The sequence below is a fragment of the Grammomys surdaster genome, unplaced genomic scaffold (assembly GCF_004785775.1).
Source record: "Grammomys surdaster isolate TR1022 unplaced genomic scaffold, NIH_TR_1.0 168, whole genome shotgun sequence".
NCBI lineage: Eukaryota > Metazoa > Chordata > Mammalia > Rodentia > Muridae > Grammomys > Grammomys surdaster.
Window position 1 is genome coordinate 4,491,907 of NW_021604616.1, and position 22,574 is coordinate 4,514,480.

General features: G+C 38.0%; 2 pseudogenes; both read right to left on the bottom strand.

The window, feature by feature from the left end:
• Window positions 1-1,437: 1,437 nt before the first annotated feature.
• On the bottom strand, window positions 1,438-2,398 carry LOC114620399 (annotated as a pseudogene).
• Window positions 2,399-2,467: 69 nt separating this feature from the next.
• Window positions 2,468-3,920, bottom strand: LOC114620371 (annotated as a pseudogene).
• Window positions 3,921-22,574: the final 18,654 nt, after the last annotated feature.

Below are 22,574 nucleotides of genomic sequence, written 5' to 3' on the forward strand. Positions count from 1 at the left end.
TCTCAGGAAACAGGTATATCAGGCTCCATGCTATACTTTAACAGCAAAGGGGAAAAACAGTACTTTTCAGTAGAGCATATCAACAAGTTGAAACAAGCTTGAAGTATATGCAAAGTGTCTATGTTTTCTACTTGATAGAGCTATTGTTTTTTTTTCTATCAACAATATTAAAATTCTCATAAAATCTTCAAAGTGATAAGAAAGTTGAAAATTAAATTAAATTATATTGAAAGCAATGAATTAGCCATCTTAAAATTAGTCAATATATATTTAAATCACTGACTTTTAGCTTCTTCTATGCTTGTTGAATGTATTTTATTTACTTTCACCATCAAAAAATTTATCACAATATATCACAGTTTACCTCTAACTACAGATGAGTAGTTATTAATTTAGTTTCAAAATTTTGATACTTTTATCTAAAATAAGCCTACATTCACAATTCTTATAATATGTGACAAATGGCCTAAAGTCTCAATTACTGGAATGCCTATCTATTAAAATGGCCTACATTGTTGCCATTTGTGGTAGTTTTTCACTTGCATTGAGGACAGTTAAAATTTGTGTTAGGAGTGTATTAGAGTGGTGGGTTTCTCTGGAATACAGTGTATTTCTAAATAAGTCATGAGTAAAAAAATACCTACTTACAATTTACATCTTAATTTTAAGAAAAGTATTCAATACATAAAAAACAATCACAAGAGACTTTCTTTTCTTTTACTTTCTTTTTTTTTCAAGAGAATTAATCATTTATTGAGTACACATTATAATGGATGATACACAAGCTTCATTCCCATCTGTTATTTTATCTGATACCATTATTCAATTTTGATATTGCATAGAGTGTACCAACAACCATTTTATAACCAAATTGTAACCTTGCTTGGATGACCCTTTCAATGGTGAAACTCATTAAGTTACAGCAGTAACTGGCAGTTTAACAACACCAAGGTTTTTGAAGACAATGGCTTCTCCACCCAAGCAACTATAAATAAATTCCAAATGGAACTTGGCATCATCCTGAAGGAATTCTAACTTCACACTGTTGGGGAAGTTTCCCAAGATGGCTTCAAGAGTAGACTAACTTTACACAGCACATTAAAAAGAAAAAGACACATTTATTCAGCGTCATGATCAGACTATTACATTTAGCAATCAACAGCATGGGTGAAAGAGGTCTACAGTAAAACCTTTTGTTTGGATGCTTTAAACTTTCCACAGAACAGAAACTAAAATAACCTGTTATACAATTAGTCACAAATACAGTCCTGGAGTTTTTGCCCACACACATGAGTATTGTCTAAAACATGTCTTCTTTGTAGCAGCTAGGCCCTGCCACCACTGTGCTTGGCTGAGTTCACAAATCTGTTGAACCTGTAGCTTCCCTGTCACTTCTCTGGCTCTCCTCTCCTGCTAAGCTTTGTTTTCTGGCTGTAACTAGAACCTCCTGCCACTGCCATAGCTACTGTTGCTGCTGGAACCTCCATAGCCACCTTGGTTTCGTGGTTTAGCAAAGTACTGGCCTCCATCACCACAAGGGCCAGAGCTCCTGCCTCCAAAGTTCCCTCCCTTCATCGGTCCAAAATTTGAAGACTGATTGTTATAATTGCCAAAATCATTGTAGCTTCCACCTCCAAAATTGCTTCCGTCATTGCCAAATCCATTATAGCCATCCCCACTGTCACCATATCCACCACCAACACCACGGCTGCCACCAAAGCCACCACGACCACTGATGTTCCCTCCTTGACCAAAATTGTCATTGCCACCAAAACCGCCTCCATGACCACCACCAAAGTTTCCAGAACCACTTCGACCTCTCTGTCTGGATGAAGCACTAGCCATCTCTTGCTTTGACAGAGCTTTTCTTACTTCACAGTTGTGGCCATTCACAGTATGGTATTTCTGAATAACAATCTTATCCACAGAGTCATGGTCATCAAAGGTGACAAAAGCAAAGCCTCTCTTTCTCCCACTGCCTCTGTCAGTCATAATTTCTATCACTTCAATTTTCCCATACTGCTCAAAATCTCGTAGGTGATGTTCTTCAGTGTCTTCTTTAATACCAACAACAAAGATCTTTTTCACAGTTAAGTGGGCACCTGGTCTCTGAGAACCTTCTCTTGACACAGCCCTCTTAGGTTCTACGACTCTTCCATCCACCTTGTGTGGTCTTGCATTCATGGCAGGCATCCACTTCTTTCACAGTGGCATATGTGACAAACCCAAAGCCTCTGGATCTCTTGGTGTTTGGATCTTTCATTACCACATAGTCGGTTAGTGTTCCCCATTGCTAAAAATGGCTCCTCAGTCTCTCATCAGTTGTTTCAAAGCTCGGCCCTCCGATGAAGAGCTTCCACAGCTGTTCCAGCTCCTTGGGAGACTCTGACTTAGACATGATGGCAGGATGATCAGAGCCTTCAGCGATGCTTCCTCCTCAGCGTCAAAGAGCAGAAAGGCGAGACTTTCACAAAGAACATTCTCTAGATATGTCTGAGGAGTTTGATCTAAAACTAAAACAAAGAACCTGAAAAAACTCTCTCCATCTGTCCATTGTTTCAGGGAAGGCAGATCGACAGCCATAACATTATAACATAACTTCATCTCATTCTTGGGTGATGGCAAGGTTGTGATTTGGTCTGGTGATAGCCCTGTTATTCCAGAATCAACAGCAGCAAGGAAAGGTAACACACTCAGATAATAATTTGTATGTGGCCCCCAAACATCCCCCATGTCTATACCCTGGAAAAAGCTGGGTTTCCAAGAAGAAGGAACCCTTGGCACAGGTCACCATTAGCAAGGAACTACTCATTTATAATTTCATGCTTATGATCCGGCAATTATAAATAAGACTATAAGAGAGGTCAGTATAATCACCTCCTGTTTCTAATAAATTCCCTCTAGTCTGTTCATAGGGACATGAAGGAATGTGTAGTTAGCAGTGATATAATAACTATTTTGAAAATACTCAAATTAGAGAAAGGATGTGTCTTTTTGGTTGGTTTCTATGCCTATGTGTCACTGAAGTATCTGATAGAAACAATCAACCCACTGGGAAAGAATTGTGGATAAGGATAAATAGGAATAGAAGAATGATTATGAGGAGTAAAAAAAAGAAAACAAAAAGAATTTGTTTTCAAAGGGACATATATGGGTGTCTTAGAGTTGCTATGGGGTTCATGAAACAGCATGATCATAAGCAACTTGCAGAGGAAAGGGTTTAGCTTACTTATCCTGAATTCCATTGAGGAAAGCCAAGGCAGGAGCTCAAATCAGACTAGAACCAGAAGACAGGAGCTGACTCAGAGATCTTAGAAGAGTGCTAGCTTGATCTTCATTGCTTGTTCGGCCTGATTTCTTATAGAATCCAGGGCCACCAGCCCAGGGATGGCACATTCACAGTGATCTGAACTTTTCAGATCAATCACTGATAAAGTAAAAGACCTATAGACATGCATACTGGTTTATCATATAAAGGCATTTTCTCAACTGAAGTTCCCTCCTTTCAGATGTCATCAGCCTGTGCCAAGTTGACATAAAACTAGACAGCAGCATAAAATACAGAGAATCTTGTTTTTCTACTATATCAGGATTACATTAGTATATAGGAGAATAAGTGTCTTTTTTACCTGTTTGATACTGCCCACCAAGCATTATAGGCAAACCCCCACAGAAAACTTTATTCATTTTCTGGAGCGTATCTTGCAAAATGTGTGGTTCTCTTTCTGTAAGATTCTAGACATCCCCATTCTGTCAGTGAATACCCAAGGGTTAATTATGTGGTTCCCATCCTCCAACCTATAGTCAATTAACTCCTCAGGACTCTCTTCCCAGAAAGGAGGATGAGAGATATTAATCTCTGCTACAGCTGCAGAGAAGCAGCCAGACAGTACCAAGACCCAGGAAGCCAGGACAACCATGGTGCCAAACTGAGAACCAAGAGTGCAACCAGGATTTTATTGGAGAGGGAAGGAGGAAGACAGGATATTTTCTTATCTCATGCTTTCTAGGCAATTTGTACTATTTTCTAGGCAGATTGCCCACAGTGAAGAAATGTGTATCTTAGTGATTACCATTAAAGATAATGAAGTTTTGTCACCTTTTCATTAACAGTAAATTGTATCAGAACATGAACACAAGGTGGAGCTTGTCAGATATTGGATAATGCCATTCATTAATTAAGAAATTCTTCTAGGACTTTTACAGTCTACATTGTAATTACAAAGTACATTATTGATGGCATTACAATGCTTCCCCCTCATTAAAATGTGTTAAAGTAATCTATGAAAAATATTGAATAATTAAATTTGGAAATATTGATATTTATAATAATGTGTAGAGATATTCTATAAAATACATGTGATACAGTTATGGTATACTTTTCTGTTTCAAATAGAATGCTTAAAGTATATCAAAATATCTCAATCAAGTAAACAAAGCCAATTTTTTAAAAAAATCTAAAGGCTCCTAAATAATTTTCAATATCTACAAATTTTTCTAAGAATGTTTTGATATATGTTGTTTCTCAATTTCTAGCATCTCTCACAAAATATTAGTAATGATGATAATAATAGTGTAATAATTCATTACTATCATTATTATATATAAATAAGTGCCAACCCCTAGAACTTAAAAAGAAATGACATCTAAATCTCCTGGCATATGTCCTTTAATAAAGAATATAGGTCGGTTTCCATTCCTCCATATTGTGACTTTATCATACATAAAATGTCTAAAACTCAGTACTGACCTTTAAACACACAGCACTAGCTCAGTGATTGAAGAATGTGAAGCTGAGGTTACTTTTGGCCAGAGAACTCTAGAGCCAGGAATAACCCATTAATTTCTAGATGAGGAATACATGTAACATTATTACATTTATATGTTTTAAAAGTTAAGGGTACCGATACTGAGTTACACAGTTGTCTGTTGCTAGACTCACTAACCTAGTGTGCTTGAAGCCTGGTTTATAATTCCCAGCACTCAAGATGGGAGGAGAGGAAGAACAGCAATGAAATAATGAAACTGAGCCAATGTAAATGGCTGTATCCTGCTCTTAAATTGATTGAACATTTTTAGTAGACCAGTTTGTAAAGTTAAACAATGACAAGATCTCTTTTATTATTAGCTAATTGTGATTTACTACCTATCCTAGTTAGCTTTAACTGTTAACTTGACAGAGACTAAAGTCATCTGACAGCTTGGTCTTCAAGTAGATCCTGAACAACTTGAGCTGAGACCATCCCAAAAGCTGATACCTGTATATGGGATATATTCTGGCTGGGCTGCTTTGTCTGGCCTCAGTGGGAGAAAAAGTGCCTTGCCTTGCAGAGCCTTGATTTCTTAGCAACATTCTCCTAACTTTGTGAAAATCATTTAGGTTACATAACAGCAATGGTCCTAACATCAAAAATACCAATGACTTTTGCATTCAAAACCAGTGTTGACTGCAGCTCTATGGGAGCCTTTGTGGAAGTCTTTAAGACTTTTAACCTCAAAGTCAGAGCCACTCAAGGTATCATCCACTTACTTGCACATCCAATTTAATTTAATTCCTCTGCCAATAATACAACCAATAAAATCCTCTAATATGTTTGAATGATTATTCTCTAAAATGAGATAAAGATGGACTAATTTTCTTTAATTTGTAGATCCATAATTAATACACCTATTAGATTTGCAGTAACCTTCATCTGGGTATTTGTGAGCCAATCATACAACTCTATACCAAATGTCCAGTCAGTATTTTCAAGTTTTCACCACAGTAGCAGATCCAGGAATTAAATTGGTAGGAAGCGGATGGATATCAGTGGAAGTAGAGTTGGGACAGGAAAGGGCTCAAGAGGAGAAAATGTGATTAAAAATTCTATACATTATATACAAGTATGAGAATGTCATACTGAACCCATTATTATGTACATTGACATATGATATAGAACATGGAATGAAGTTGAATGCTCAATGCATAACTTTTACTAATTTTTTATTCAAACATTATAAAGCTTACCTAGTGAATTGGGACAAATACAGGTTGACCACTATGTCAAAGTCATTCAAAAGTACTCCTCTCTACATTGTTCTTGGAAGATGGTTCAGTCAAGAAATGCTTGCCCACCTGCCTCCTGCCTATGACCTCAACCCCTGACTTATTCAAGCATATTTGAATCTGTAACAGTGTATATAATTTCTTATGTATATACTTTGTATGCCAACTTCTCAAGTCATATCAGTTGGACTTTTTTTTTTTATCCAAAGTCATTCTGTGCTTCTGGACATGTTTTTTTTTTTTTTTTAAAGATTTATTTATTTATTATATATGAATACACTGTAGCTGTCTTCAGACACACCAGAAGAGGGCATCAGATCTCATTACAGATGGTTGTGAGCCACCATGTGGTTGCTGGGATTTGAACTCAGGACCTCTGGAAGTGCAGTCAGTGCTCTTAACCACTGAGCCATCTCTCCAGCCCCTGGACATGTTTTTTAAGCATGATTTTTTGGGTTATACAGAACCATAATTTTGGTTTAGATCTGACAGAAATTTTTTTTTGAAAAATGCTAAAATAATACACATTTTATTGCCATGCAAATATACAAAAAGCTTCCCTTTCTCTAATTTGTTACTGGTAAAACACAAATAAATATTCAACTGATACACATCTAAAAACCTTTCTGTTATCACACTAATTAGTTTAACATATCAGAGGAATTTACAAAACAAGTTAGGGAACAAAAGTAAGAGATAACAGGAGCTTCTGCTCTACCCATATTACCTACTAGGACCACAGTGTGGGCCACAGAGTGTAGATTCATTATAGTTGTTCCTTGAATAAAAGACTGGAGACAAAATCTTCCACAGACATAGGTTTTGGCAGTATCCAAATCTTGGGAAAGATGGTAAGGAATTATATCAGGGCCATATGGAATCCTATAGGATAGCATGGCTTGTCCACAAGATTCCAGTAAAGTTAACGGTACTTGAAGCTTTATAATTGGAAGGACTTCTGGTTTTTCAAAAGTATTCCCAAAAAGATCCAAGTACTCCAGGGATAACATTTTAAATTCACAAGGTAGATTTCTAAGTTTGTTACGAGCTGCTGATAGAAAACGAAGGTTTGTTAGCTGTCCTATCTTGAAAGGAAGGTGAATCAACTCATCAGCTCATTCCTGCCCGAGTTCATTTTATACAATAGTTACAGTCTCTTTTCAGCCTTCTGCATACCCAGATTTAATTTTCATGGCACCATTTATCACAATGCATAGTCAATTTACTGTGTCAAAACTCAGTTGGCCACATATATATGATTTTATCCCTCTGTATGTTATTGCAGATTTGCCTGGTTTGCTTAGTGGTACAATGCACATTGGAGAACGTTCAAATGATCATATTTTCTTAAGTACTGTACATAAGTACACTAAAACATCTTCTACCTCTAGATACTTCTGATTTACTGTCTCTTTCCCTGGGGCCATGGTAAATCCACTTTTGGCTTCCTTTGATTCATGCAAGGCACATTCACAATATAGGAGTAAGTTTGATCTTGAGACTTTAAAGAGAAAGATCCATAATTGACTATAACACCAATTAGTATCTCTGTGAGCTGAGCAAGGATGTTTGCATCAAACATATAGAAGTGGAAACTTCAACCATTAACACTGTCCTGCAGCTGTACCTATTTTTTATAAATCAAGGTAATTGTGAAATAATGTACTCACTTCCAAGCCTTTATGGTTCTCTGCCATGAGATGAGACAATATAAAGCAAAACCAAAGGGAATGCCTTTAATATCCTAGACAACCTCTCTTAGGTCCTAAACCTGCCTCCTAAGTGAAAACCAATCTGGATCCTCTAGTTACCATAAAAATTTAACCAATTCCTGTGAAGTATTCAAGGAGTGGGCCTTCCAATAATTTACTCAATCTTGTGCCTCAACTTCTCCCTAAGGGTCTCCCTGGATCATCAGTCAAAAAGCATCATCCTCTTTTAATCATAGACTTTGACTAATGCCCAGGAAAACCTAGAAAGTATCTATGAAGAACCATTTTATTTACTATGAAGTTTTAAATCTTAACTTTTAATTTTGTTTTTATGATAAGGTCTATTCTTAGTGGCTCACTACTGGCTGCTGAGTACAGAGTCTCAGGCTAGTAGCCTGAAGCTAGAACACATGAAAATAACTATTTGTTCAAAATCCTGTTGACACTAGCCTAGAGCAGAGACCCTCCAGTAGATAGGTTGAGGGATGGGGTCACCCACCTATCTCAAAATTTTTAACCCAGAATTATTCCTGTCTATAGGAAATGCAGGAACAAAGAGTAGAGCAGAGACTGAGGTAAAGCCATCCAGAGACAGCTTCATTAGGGATCCATCTCATCTGCAGACACCAAACCCAGGCACTATTTCTGATGACAAGAAGCTCTTGCTGACAGGAGCCTGATATAGCGGTCCCTTGAGAGGCTCTACCAGAGGATACAGATGCAGATTCTCACAGCCAACCATTGGACTGATCATGGATACTCCAATGAAAGAGTTAGGGGAAGAACTGAAGGAGCTGAAGTGGAAGGGGGCAGTTTGAGGAGGGGAAACCAGGAAGAGGAACAACATTTGAAATGTAAATAAATAAAATAACCAATTAAAAAGTAAATAAATAAATATTTAAATAAATAAATGTGTTTAATAAATAAATAAATAAATAACCAAAGGGGGATGCAAATCCTAATTCCCCTAGACAATTAACTGATGAAGGAGAAATAGCTTTGTAGAAAGTAGAGTAAGCTGTTAGTTATCAACAGATAAATTAGATAGACTAAGATAAATTGTTGGCTGTTTGCATTATTGCTACTCATGTGCTCACAGCAGTCCTTTGGCAAAAGGAATCATCAATGTGGATTCATCTTTCTTCATCTCCAAAGAAAGTTTTGTCACCCTGTTCTAAAGCTGTTGCTGTGTTAATACAGAATTGTAGGTCAGGATCACAAAAGTATTTTGAGAAAGCGCTTAATGAAATATTCCTTATTCCAAACAGCAATTAAATTGGTTATTGAAAAATATTGATATTTGGCTTATTACATGGCAAATGTTTAGGCAAATTTGGTAATCATTATCCAAAAGACAAGTTGTTACAGTTTTCCTCTATTAGTGCTTTTGTATTTCCTGTAAATTTAGGCATGCAGCCCATAGAAAAGGTGTTTACTGTATTTATAGACAGCTCATCTAATGAGAAGGCGGTATATGTAATTAGATGACATGTTAATTCTCTTGAGTTTCCCCCTGCTTCAACACCAATAATTGAATTACGTGCTGTAGCCACTGTTTGAAATGCTGAAAAATCAAGCTTTTAGTTTGTGTACTCATAGTCAGTATATAGCTCATGGTTTATAATTACTTGAAATTGTTCCTTTTTTAGATATTGCTAATTCTCAAACTTTACAGTTTTTTATCCAAATATAGCTTAGTTTGAGAATCATATACTTTTCTTTAACTTTACAAGACATTTAAGCGCTCATGCCAGATTGCCTGGAGCCCAGGGTAATGCCACAGCAGATTTGTATACCAGGCAGATTACAGGCCTTACAGAAACAACTGGCCATACAATCTTATTCTTTACATCATCAAAATAGTAATAGCTTGAGACAGTAATTTGATATTTCTAGAGAGTGTACAGGTTAAATTGCAAAAACTTGTTCTCAGTGTCCTTAAGTTCTTCATAATGGTGTTGATCTTTGAGGACTTATACCTAATCAATTGTGGCAAATAGATGTTACTCATTTTTGAATTTGGAAAATTAAAATATGTACATGTGACGTCACACCTTTTTACGCTTTGTAGTTTCAACTGCTTTAACAGGAAAAGCAACTAAATATGTAATTAGTTATTGCCTACATTATGTTTCTATGCTTGGTGTTCCATATCAGATTATAGACAATGGAACTGGCTATTGAAGTCAGACATTTGAGATGTTTTGTTGACAATTTAATATTACCCATATTACTGAGATTCCTTATAATCCTCAAGGACAAGGAATTGTGAAACATATTATGGAACTTTAAAATAATATCTTCATAACTCTCTGAGTGAGGGAGGAGCAGCTACTGGAGCTTCTTCCCTGGTTTTACAAGGAACTCTAACAAAAATTGACTTTTAAAAACTAAAGAGGTGGAATTATACCCACCAAGGTCACCAGAAGCACACCTTACCTTTGCCTTATTTGTTTTAAATTTTTTGCAAACTGATGCTAAAGGCCAGTCTGTAGTGGATCACCACTGGCATCTAGTCACTTCCACTTTGCCAGGGTCAAATGGAGAGACCCTCTAACTAATACATGGAATGGTCTCGACCCTGTTTTAATTTGGGGCTGTGGTTCTGTGTGTCTTATCACAAAAAGAAAATGGAGCATGATGGCTACCTGAAAGATTGGTCTGTCAAGTGGACACAGATCTTGAGCCTAATGATCATGATACTAATGATGAAGATGGCTCATAATCCCTATCAGCCAGCTGAGTTAACCTGCAAACAGTCTTCACTCTTACTGGAGAGTAAGTGTTTTTTAATCAATACTTAAAGCCACCCACTATATACCTGGTGGCCAGACTTTGTGTCTGATTCCTGCCAATTAGCAGCTGGATTAGATACTTGGAATATTCCTGCTTACAACTTTGTTTTCTACACTGCTTGGATAATCTTGTTGCTTTTAACCTTTGAACCTTGTATCTTAAACAGATTGGTTACCTTTACACAGGATTGCTCTCAGCAAGCTCAGCTATTCACCATGGCAGTTATCCATTGATATGAAGAAATGCATTGAGTACATGCTCACAGGTCCTAAGGTCTGAATGTGACTTTGGTCTGTATAGGAAAGAGTATGGCATAGATGGCTGGTAGTCAAAAGTGAGTAAGAGTGTTCTTGAGCTCCTATAGACCTAAGACAGAGGCATACAGCAACAATGTTATGCATGTTCTCCATGATGGGTAATGAGGAGCAATATAGACATCAACCTAAGGCAGGCACAGTTGCCCAGCCACTCTTTACCCTAGATGGGATGATGGAAAACAAGTAAATCTTGTGCCCCCATCCAGATGCTGACACTGCTCATCTTTAAAAACTAATGAGGGGAAATTGTGCACACCACCAAGCCTTGAGCAGACTAGAAAGACCTTGCTTACCACAATAGAACTAATAATAGGACCCAGGTGGAGTTAACTACCTTGGCTGCATGTATAACTCTGCATGGTCCTCCTACAGGAACTTAGAAGATTAGACTGCCTGCTGAGCTTGCCTTGAGACATCTCCAGCTGTAACAAAGAATAGGTTCTGCTACCCATCTCCTGCCGTAAAAAAAGGTGGGTTCTCCTGTCCATCTCTGGCTTAAACAAGAATGGGTTCAGTGGGGCTTTCCTTTTAAATAGAAGAACTGAATATTAAACTTAAAGCCTTGATCAGAAAACTTTGTCTTGGTTTCATGCTTCTTTCGCCTCTCCATCTCCCTTTTTCATTTCCAGCTTCCCTTTCAGATGAACCCAGTTCATCCATGGCTGCAGACGGCTACAATTTTTACTAAAAATTCACTGGTTTTGTGCAATTTTGTATGACATAGTCATGATAACTTTTTCCACATGACTGTTTTTCATTCTGAGTCTAACACAGAAAACTTAAATAACCCACTAGAATTCCTCAAAATAACTAAAAATCAGTGAAAAAAAAAGCAGTGGGCCTTTTCATTCTTACTTATTTTGTTCTGATTTCGACAAAAAATTACTATTCTTAGCATGCCTACGTTCAGGTGTGTGTGTGTGTGTGTGTGTGTGTGTTGGGGCAGTAAAATTCAGGGTGGTTTTAACTTACTGTAGTGACTTTAGTATATGAGAAACCTTGCCTTTTGACTTGTATGCTCTCTTCTGTCAAAAACCAACATTTCATAATTCTCATCTTAGGTTGAAAAAGAAAAATGTGCTCATTCTGAAACCAAACTTCAGCTTTGTACATAGCATCTTACTTATACCCTTATCAATTCTCAGATTAGGTTCCATGTCTTTGAGATCTGAGATCTACTTTGTTTCTTTCAGGGTTATATTTTAGGTAGAATAGATTTATGATTAGTATAAAATAACATTTATCTGTCTTGACTCTAAGTCACTCTGAGGCCAGAAGATACTGACCTCTGGCAATTAACATCCAATTGTTAAACAGCTGGGGATTAAGTAAAAAGGTTGTTTTGTTCTTTTCTCTGAAGGTCATCCCTGGCCTTGGGCCCTAAAGCTGTGAGTTTATTTAACTCCTTGTCAGCTAGAGAAAGTATCTCATAAGAAGAAACACTTTGAAAAGAGATTCTAATTTTTATTTCAAAGAGAAAGAAAATGGGGAAGGGGGTAATCTATCTCAAAGAAAATACCTGTCTTCTCCTTTTGTATTTTCATGTCCTTATTATATTTCTCAGGATGCATGATCTCATGATATTCCATGCAACTTTTTTCAAGATTTCACACAAGTTCAAACATAAATTTAAATCATGCATTGAGTAAGATATAACAACAGAATTGTTTACATGTGTTTCCAGTAAGTCTAGTTAGCTATCTAGACATTATCTGTCACTACCTCCACAGGTTCATTAAAAGTTAAAATTTATAATTCTTATGCCTAAGCTAACACTATATTTCAAGAAGCAAATTAGCTGCTTAGTGTCTCATTAGTATTAAAATTTTGTATAGATAATTCAGTCAATATTTTATCATCTGTTCTTGCACCTACCTACATTAAATCATTCGTTTTCCTTTTACAACCTTTTGTCAATTGTTTTACAGCCTAAAGGAATGTATTCCTAAATTATAAATGTGTATCATGACTGCTTTCTATCTTAGCACAATTAACTTGTGACAGATGAAGAATCACAGTCTGAATTGCAGTTTTCAAAATGCAGAGGGCTCTAATCTATAATCTTTTATAAAAAGGGCAGCCCTTTTTATAAAGGGTTCAATAATTACTAGTATAAATTTAGGAATTCTTAGAGAAGCATCATTAGGAACTAAGAAAATCATCTATTAATCTATATAGCATCACTATAAGATAGTAAGTACATCTTTGTTGATCTGCAGAAAATTTGCTCAATATGGTGGACTAATGTCCAAAGATTGTCAGATTAATTGAATAATGGCAGGAAAGACTATATAAATAACAAGAATCAATCCTGAGATGTAGTCTCTAGGGCCTTGCTTTCAAGAACTCATTCATCAAAGTCCATGGTGACCACCTCAGGAAAATCACCTGCTAGACTTTTGTAACTCCTACATGGCATTTGACATACATCAAGTAAATAAATCCTTGTTCCATGTTTTTAGATGTTGTCTGATGTCCTTGTCATCATTTGGTTTTGCTACAGATTTTCTATGTTAAGGTCATATGTGGGCCCAATCTCGCGCGCACAGGTCGCAGGCAGCGGCACGGGGCGTAGGCTCCGAGGTCGTCCAGGAAACAACCGCTGCAGTGGTGCAGGGTGCAGGCAGGAGTGGGCGGGGGCGCAGCACTTCCCAGCAGGACTCAACAGCGCAGACCACCAGCGAGCCGAGGATGTGGGTCAAGGCTCACACAGGACACATGGGCAGGGTCGAGGCCGCGAGCTGGAGTGCAGCATGCTGTTCAGTCCCATGGGGCAGGGCCGATGTAGTCTCTCCAACCACAGCTACAGCAGCCTCAGACGGCTGGGCCCGGGGACGGCGGGGGCGGGGGGGGCCCCCGCAGACTGGAGGATCCACTTCTGCTCCAGCCTCCAAAGGCAGGCGAGTGTTATAGCTCTTTTGGTTTCCTCTCTCCTCCAAGATCAGCCCGGAGAGGGAAAAGTGTTACAGCTCATTGTTGCTCTGCCCCAAACTGCTCCAAACTGCATCTCAGCATCTCCGAGGCGGAGGGGGGAGGGGAGAAGTGTTGTAGCTCTTTGAAGTGCACAGGCTAGCAGGTGAGGGGGGGGGGAGGAACAGCAACAAAGGTCTCCAACAGCAGGAAAGTTCTCACATCCACTTTACTTTTGAGCTTTGGGCAATATATACAGTTTTTGGGGTGAGAGCAGGTAACCCCTATTGGCTTGATTTGAGAGCTTGGGAATGCCTTATTTGCATGAAGGTGCTATTCCTACCTGATCAAAGGCCATGGACCTTTCCATGGGAGGGGCTGTGGGGAGCAGAAGCTAAGAGAGCCAGATGACTTTGGGAAAGTTCGAAGCAGCCTCCCGTCCTACTGGCCTTCTTCAGACCAAGTTTTCCGGGGCTTCCAGAGCTTTCTACCAAGCTTTCTGGCCTTTTCTCATAGCCCACTGCCCCACAACTCCCCCTTTTTCTTTTATAAAGGAGAGGTGTCATCAGAATAAGTGTCTCCTATGTTGGGAACAGTTTGATACTGAACCAAGACTTGATTGGTTGTCACTTTTGCAATGTTACTCATTTGTTGCTTTAAAAATTGAATGAGGCATGGTGCCAGGAGAAGTAGAGCTCCAATGGCTAGTATGGGGCCAAGGAGGGGAAGAATCCAAGACATCAAGGGGTTAGAATACCAAAGGGTAGGGTTGTTGGGAGCATAGCGTGCCCGGAGGTTCCCCCAGAGCTGTTTGAGCATTTGTACATCTTGTTCTACCAGTCCAGATTCATTGACATAGAAGCAACACTCCTCCCCCAGTAAAACACAAGTCCCCCCATGTTCAGCAGTCAACAAGTCCAGGGCCCTCCGGTTTTGGAGAGCCACTCCTGCTAAAGAGGTTATCTGGTGTTGAAAGGATTCAAGGCTGTCCATAGTAGAGGCCATTGCCTGGTCAAGCTTGTCCTGAAAGTCGCCAGCCAGATGCTGTGTTTGGACAAGGGCTGCTACAGCAGTTCCAGTAGCACCAATCGAAACAGCAAGGCCTAGTCCAATGAGCAGAGGGATGAAGATTTCTCTCTTCTTTCTGTATCTCCAGTCTGTATTTCCAAGCTGGTTACTCTTTTTCCTACCATTTTGTTTTCATTATGAGATTAATCTGGTTATGTAATCCAGGGTGGCCTCACAGCTTTCATCCTCCAACCTCTACCAACTCCATAACCACAACTGGACTTGTTGGATTGCAACTTGAGTAAATTAGTCACATGAGTTTCTGGAAACAAGGACATGATGTAAGGCGTTGACATTTACTGTTGGATTATTGTATGAAATTTGATAAACTTAATAGTATAGCTTATGTAGTTAATAAGTTTGTTTTCCCCGTCTCAGTTTAAAACTTAACTGATTATCATTTTCTCTACTTCATAAATACTCATTTTACAGCTTTAGTTTTAATTTCCTTGGTATTTGTGTTAAATGACACTTTCAGAGATCTGCAGAGGCACCTCAACCTTGTTAAGAGAACTGGCTAGTTTTGCAGAGCATCCTGGTTCTATCTGTTCCTTAGGATCCCTTAACAGGTCATTGCTTCTGACTTCAGCTCTCAGCACTTTACCTTTCAGACTCCAGCACACTTAACACCTGCTATTCCCACTTCTGAACTTCCTACTACCGTGTACCTCCAAAAACCTAATCTGCTTTTTCAGATTTTGCTTTCTTCTACTGTCTGAGGTAGACAGACAGGTTTTGTTAGTATTTTATTTTGTTATTGTTGTTGTGGTTATTGTTGTTTTTGTTTTTAAACTGTTCCTTCTTTATGTACCAGCTTTCACTCCTATGTAGTGGGGCTCTTCTGAGACTCAGTCACAACTTTAGAGGTGTGACCTTGCCAAAGTTCTGTATGCTCTGGGTAAATTGTCCCCAGCCTCTCTCTGTCCTTCTCATTTGTATTCTTTCCACTGTCAATAGAATAGCCTCCTCCTCTTCATACTCCCACTGTCATGAGAGTCTAATTATTGATCTAGAATCAGTGAATCCAAGCAAACGTTATGCTGTAAGTTGATTCAAAATCAAAGCACCAGACACCTATGATTCAGTCCAATAAAGAGGATATAGTCATATAGAAATGTGACTGAAACTACAGACCTGTAGTGTAATAATGTTGATGAACAGTGGAGGAATTTACAAGGTCTCTTTACACATTTTTATTGTGCTCACTGTGAGACTTTCCTTTCTTCCATGTACAGTGAAAAGCTTCCCCTGAGTGCAGACCTTCTGATTTCTATTTGGGTGAAGTGTGTCAGATGATTCCGTCTTGGCCAGCTCTCAAGAGAATCTCTGGACATTCAGAATCAGTGACCTTTTCATCTGCAGCTTGTACACTTGTCAAGGTACCACATTTGAAACACCGTGTTGCAACCCCAGATAGTGCTGTTCATGCAACAGTACTCCATTGTATTTTGCTTTGGTCTATAATTGTACTGAATTACTGTATTGCCAGGGGTAATGTTCATGTGCTCATTTCCAGATCTGTCCTAAGTGGCACATTTCAGGTAAACACGTTATATAAAGTACTCTGTCATCTTCACCAACACATGCCAAATGAGATGCTGAGAGGTAAGCATTATTTAAAGGTTATGATAAAATAAGCCTCACTGACCACACCTATATTACAGTCTTACTTTGAGTGTCTTCAGTCCCCTGATTATCAGTAATTCTTATCAGCCACACTCCATCTATTTCTTTTTGTATTTGGGGTACCTCTCTAAAGGAGTTCTACGTGTAAATCTCATTTTGAAAAGGAATTTGTGTAACACACACACACACACACACACACACACACACACACACACATATATATATATATATATATATATATATATATATATAAATACTGTTGTTTTTATATATTGTTTTTTTTTTTGGTTTCTTTTGAGACAGGGTTTCTCTGTGTAGCCTTATATATTGTTTTGACATGTTAAATTTGGTGAGGATAGTAGATTAATTATTGCCAAGGAGTCAAAATTTCAATTAAAATTAAAGCTTTCTATTATGAAACACACAGAAATAGAATCTAAATTTTTTGCTTATTCTCTGAAGTGTGTGTGTTTTGCTCTCTGATGACCCTTTCTGATACTTCTCTGGGTCCCAATTTTTCCTCCTCTCAATAAGTGCCATCCCATAATTTGTCTTTGTACGGACATGGATTTGGAGCTATCCACTGAAGGATGGGTACATCTCTGAAAGCAATGACTTTCTCACGCTTTGAAGCCCTATCAAATCTAATTCCTCCCTTTTGTTGATAGGAGACCTCTAAGCCCCTCCACATCAGTGATAACATTTATGTCTTTCTTTTGCAGGCTCTTCACACATAACCACATTGTGAGACTATAAGCACCACAGTCACGTCATGGCCATGAGACAGCTCATCATAGCCTTCTCCTTATTATCTCCCTATTATCTTGCTCTTACATTATTTCCAGCTTCTCTTCCCTTCCTTGGCAGAGATGATATAGTTCTCATGTTTAAAATTCAGCATTTGCTTACTATTTGTTCTCAGAAATTTGATCAACCATGAGAGTCTGCATTTATTGATACTCATTGCAAAACAAGCTACTTTGATCAAGTTGGAAAAGAGAATTAGTCTTGGGCAAGGGAATAACTAATTATGATGCAGTTTGACAATATATTCACTTAGCAAAAACAAAAATTGAAGACTAAGTTTTAGTACTTTTGGTCTCCCTAGACCTTTGACCAGATCACAATATTCAACATAAATTATCTCCTATAGAAGTAGACTCAGGTCCAATCAGAAATTTATAGGTTATCCCATTATACAATCATGCCTAAGTACCTCTTGTCCAACAAGTATGTGTTGAAGCACATAACGTTTAAAGCTGGAACCAACTGTCACTTACTTTTCTCATTATCTCATTCATCTCTATAATGACTCTAAGTTGACCATGATTTCTGTTCTTTTCTAAATTTGAGAATTTCATATATGAGTTCACTGTTAAGTCATTTCCATCTCTCCTTTTCCCACTAACTCCTCAGTATTCTCACCCCATCTAGAATTCCTTAATTCTTCTATTTAATTATTGTTTTATATATGTGTGTGCTTGCATGCATGCATGTGTGTGTGTCTGTGTTCAAAGCTGAATTCAATTAATGTTGATTGTGTATGTGTGTGGCTGTCCACCTAGGATTAGATTCTCATTCCTGAAGAAGACTCTTCTCTCTCCTTAAACAAACACCAGCTGCCTGTAGCTCCTCATCTATGTGTGAGTCCTTGTGAAACTTTCCTGTATCCAAGTTGGTATGTTGACTGGCGCAGTTTTTCCAGGTCATATGCAGGCAACCATATCTTGAGACTTCATGTCACTCTTCTGTACTGGTATCCAAACACTTTTGCGGAATTTTGTGCCAGGAATACTTATCTGTAGTTTGCTTTCTAATGAAAGTTTGCCTGGTTTTGGTAGTAGGGCTTGTCAGAATAGATTATTTCTCTATTCTATTTTATAAAATAGCCTCAAAAACATTAGTGTTGATTCTTTAAGAGTCTGGTAGAATTTGATAGTAAACTAAACCAGGTCTGCATGTTTATGTTTTAGGAGACTCTTCCTAATTTGCTGGAATCTTATGCTTTGTTGATATGATTAATTACATCCCATTGGACAAATTTTAATAAATTATATGTCTAGAGAACTGCCTATTATATCTAAGTGTTCTCAGTAATTGACATTTAAAAAATATTCCATAGTGTTTGTGGATTTCAGTGCGATCAGCTTTAAAATAACATTTTTCTGTTATTTTATTATTTTACCTCTCTCTCCCTCCCCCCCCCCCCCCCTCTCTCTCTCTCTCTCTCTCTCTCTCTCTCTCTCTCTCTCTCTCTCTCTCTCTCTCTCTCTCTCTCTCTCAAGTCTGCCCAGGTTAATCTTTGAGCTTTGGTCACTTTCTTTGTCATCTCAATGTTTCCACTCTTTTTTTCACTAGTCCCCTGTTTTGTTCTTTTAGCTTCTGCTGTGACTTTTGTACTTTCTTTCTTCTTTTCATTGGGGTTTAGTTTGTTCTTGTTTTGGTAATGTTTTAAATGTACCAGGGTGGGTTGGTACCCATGGGCAAGGATTTTCTTCTCTGAGGAAAAGGGGAGGTGGAGATAGGGTCAGGAGAGTATGGAGGTGGGAAGGAGCTGCAATCAGGATGAAAAGTGAAGAAATAAATAAATTAAGGGAAAAACTGACTAGCGTACCACTAAATATATTATGTATAATTATATGTATAAATTATATGAGTAATTATATATACATATGTATATGTGTATTTAAATTATTTTAGTGGCTTGAACAACCACTAACCACTATTCATAATCTCAGGCATTTGAATACTTGGTCCCCAATTAGTAACATTCTTTGGGGAGGATTAAAGGGTGTGGCCTAGCTGGAAGAAATGCAGCAAGCTTTGAAGTTTCAAAGCTTTCCACCATATCCACTACATTCTCTACTTCATGTTAGTGGTTTGTAGGTGAGCCCTCAGCCCTCTGGTCTCAGCTTCCAGCTCCTGACTTCATCTGCCTGCTTTCCAGCTGTTATGGTGACAGAGTCTTATCCCTCTATAACCATGAGTCACCAAGTAAACTCAGTCTTTTATAGATTGCCTTGGCCAAGCTGTTTTATTTACAGCAATATAAAAGTAATTATGGCAGCTATGTGTTTGACATGTTTTTTGTTATACTAGGCAAGTAGAACTGTATACACTTCCCTCTAGGTCTATTTTCATTGTATCACACAGATCTTGCTATACTGTGCTCCATTTCTCTTTGTATTTATGAGCTTTTGAAATGTACTCTGTATTGCTTCCTTGGCCCAGTATATAATTAATCACCATGTGTTTGTATAATTCCTCTTGTTCTTGATTTCTTGTTTCATTCTCTTGTTATTTTATTATTTTTAATTTATTAAGATATGCTTTATGGCTAACCATTTGATATTTTTGTGAAAATTATCCTGTGATAATAACACAAATATGTATTCCATCATTGGTGATTGATTTATTGGGAACATAATTGTCTTAGATTTCATTTACATATGCTTGGTAGTCTTCATTGTAATTTAAATTTTATATTTCTCAGTTATGCTTTTGTCTGGATGATTTTTCTAATTTGCCATCTATCTATTGGCTTAGTAGACTATCAAAATCATACACTACTATTGTTTGGGAGCTGATCTCTGTTTTATGTCCTGTAGTGTTTGTTTTTTAAGACTGTATGTTCTATCAGTCCATGTATGATTAAATAATTCTGTATTCATGATGGACTTTTCCCTTAACCCATATGTATCTCCCTCTTCTAATGTCTTTAGTCTATTCTTTCCTATTTTAAAACAAGTTTCATTGCATGCCTCAGATTTCATTTTCTTTGAATTTTACTTCCCATTCTGTGTGTAATAATCTAGGTTGACATTTTAAAAAAGGATTATTTGTTCGTTTGTAATTATGAAAGACATTATTGCATGTTCTCCTGGGACTTAGAGTTTCTATTGAGAAATCTGTTGCTATTGGCTTTGTCTTCAAAACATTAAGTGCTTGTCTCTTATAATTTTGGGAAGTAGTTACTTTGTAACATTGAGAGGTAGAGTTGGGAAATGTGAATTTGAGAGTCTCATATAGCCCAAGCGCCGCCAATTTTCTATGTAGCTGAGGGTGACTTTGAACTCCTGATTCTCCTGTCTCCATAGCCTAGTTGCAGGACTGCAGGAGTGTATTGCTATGTCTACTAGCCCTTTTTAATATTGTTTCTTTGTTCTTTACTCTTGATATTTCATTATAATACATAGTAGAGAAGTTCTTTTCTGGCCATACATGCTTGGGGTCACAAATATCTCTTGTCTCTAAATTTTTGGAGAATACTTTTACAATTTCACTAAGTAGAGTTTCCATGATTTTGTTTTATAGATGTAAATTTTTGATTACCCATGCTTTTGATTTCACGTGGTGTGATGAGTCCTGCATCTGTTTATTCTTCATCCTTTCTGTGCCACTTTCTCTGTGTGATGTTTCATCCTCCTCACCTTTCCTCTCTCTCACTTCAGCTGGTGCATCAGTGACATTGTCAACTGAGCTTCGTATTAGGAATGCTGGAGTTCTCATTCCAAGTTTTTTTTTTTCTGAGTTTGTAAACATTTGTATTTATTGAGATGATTTTTCATATCTTATCTTTCCTATTGTAATTTCTCCAGTTTTCTGCTTCGTTTTTTGAATCCACTGACTATTTAGAAATTTGTTCTCTAGCATTTTAGATAGTTGGTAGATAATTCAGTTGGTATAGAATTCAGAACTTTTAGGGGCATTCTCTTGTTTTTTAAAATACTTCTTGCCTTTCTTTGTTAGGGCTTGTTAATTTGTTGGGATGATTTTCTCAATGTTCTTATGAGGTGTCTTCTTTAGCTGCCTGCCTTAAGGTTAGCCCTGAAAATTTTGTTATATTGTGTAGTATTACACAGGTTCTTTGCTCAGCTGTGATTAGTGAGTTTCAGTACTATCCCCACTGCCTTCAGAGCTTGAGAAGCTGTGTTGGTTAATTTTTGTCAACTTGACACACACTAGAATTGTCTAAGAAGAAACCTCAATTAAGAAATTGCCTCTATCAGACTGGCTTATGGGTATGTGTGTAGAGTTATTTCCTGGTTAAAGACTGATGAGAGAAATCCCATCTCACTGTGGGTGGTGCCACACCTGGGCAGGTGGTCCTGGATTGCAGGTTGAACACATCAGAGAGCAAGTAAGTAAGCAGGATTCTACCATGGCTGCTGCTTCAGTTTCTGCCTCCAGGTTCCTGCCTTGAGCTCTTCCTGCCCTGATTTTTCTTGATAAAGGATTCTAACCTACAGGATTGTATATCCTCCAAGCCAGACCGCTTTTGGCCAGTGTTTTTGTCACAGCAGTAGAAAGAAATTAAGCTGTGGTCCTGGGTTCTGCCTCTGCACTGGAGGGGGTCCAGTCACTACCAATACACTGGCTCACAGAAGACAGGACAAAGTCTATGACTGAGGTCCACATTTCCCTTCAGTGTGTCAGAGCACCACTGTAGGCCAGGCTGAAAGGAGAGAATGGGACCTAGGGCAAGGAAGATCCCAGTTCAGGTGGGAGCAAGTGTCAGGAGTCAAGAGAAGAGAGAAAGCCTTCTTCAGGAATCTTAGCATAACATCATTTAAACGAAGGCCTTCCCGGAGGTAAACTTTAATGAAGTAGCTCTTTGAGACTATCTTAGCTTGTTAATATTTCTTTATTGTGGGTGAACCAGAATAAAGTGTATGGGGTGTAAGAATATCCAGAAAAAAAGATCATAGGCTGAAGGCTGAGGCTATTAAGATGCCTCATTAGCATGAAGAGGCATTCTAGGTGCTGTGTTACATGGCTTTGAGCATGCTCCACCTCACTAGTCCCATGCCCATCTAGGGGTGCAGTCCAGGTACTCTACACTACTATGTCAGAAGCCCATTTTCCCTTTACTTCTTTTTTTTCATAATATAACTTGTTTTAGTTATTTATATCATAATTACATCATTTCCCCTTCCCCTTCCCTCCCTTGAGCTCCTCCCATATATAACCCCCATTATCTTTTAAATTCATGTCTTCTTTTTCTTTTGTGTTGCTCACATGTGTACACACACACACACACACAGAGAGAGAAAGAGAGAGAGAGAGAGAGAGAGAGAGAGAGAGAGAGAGAGAGAGAGA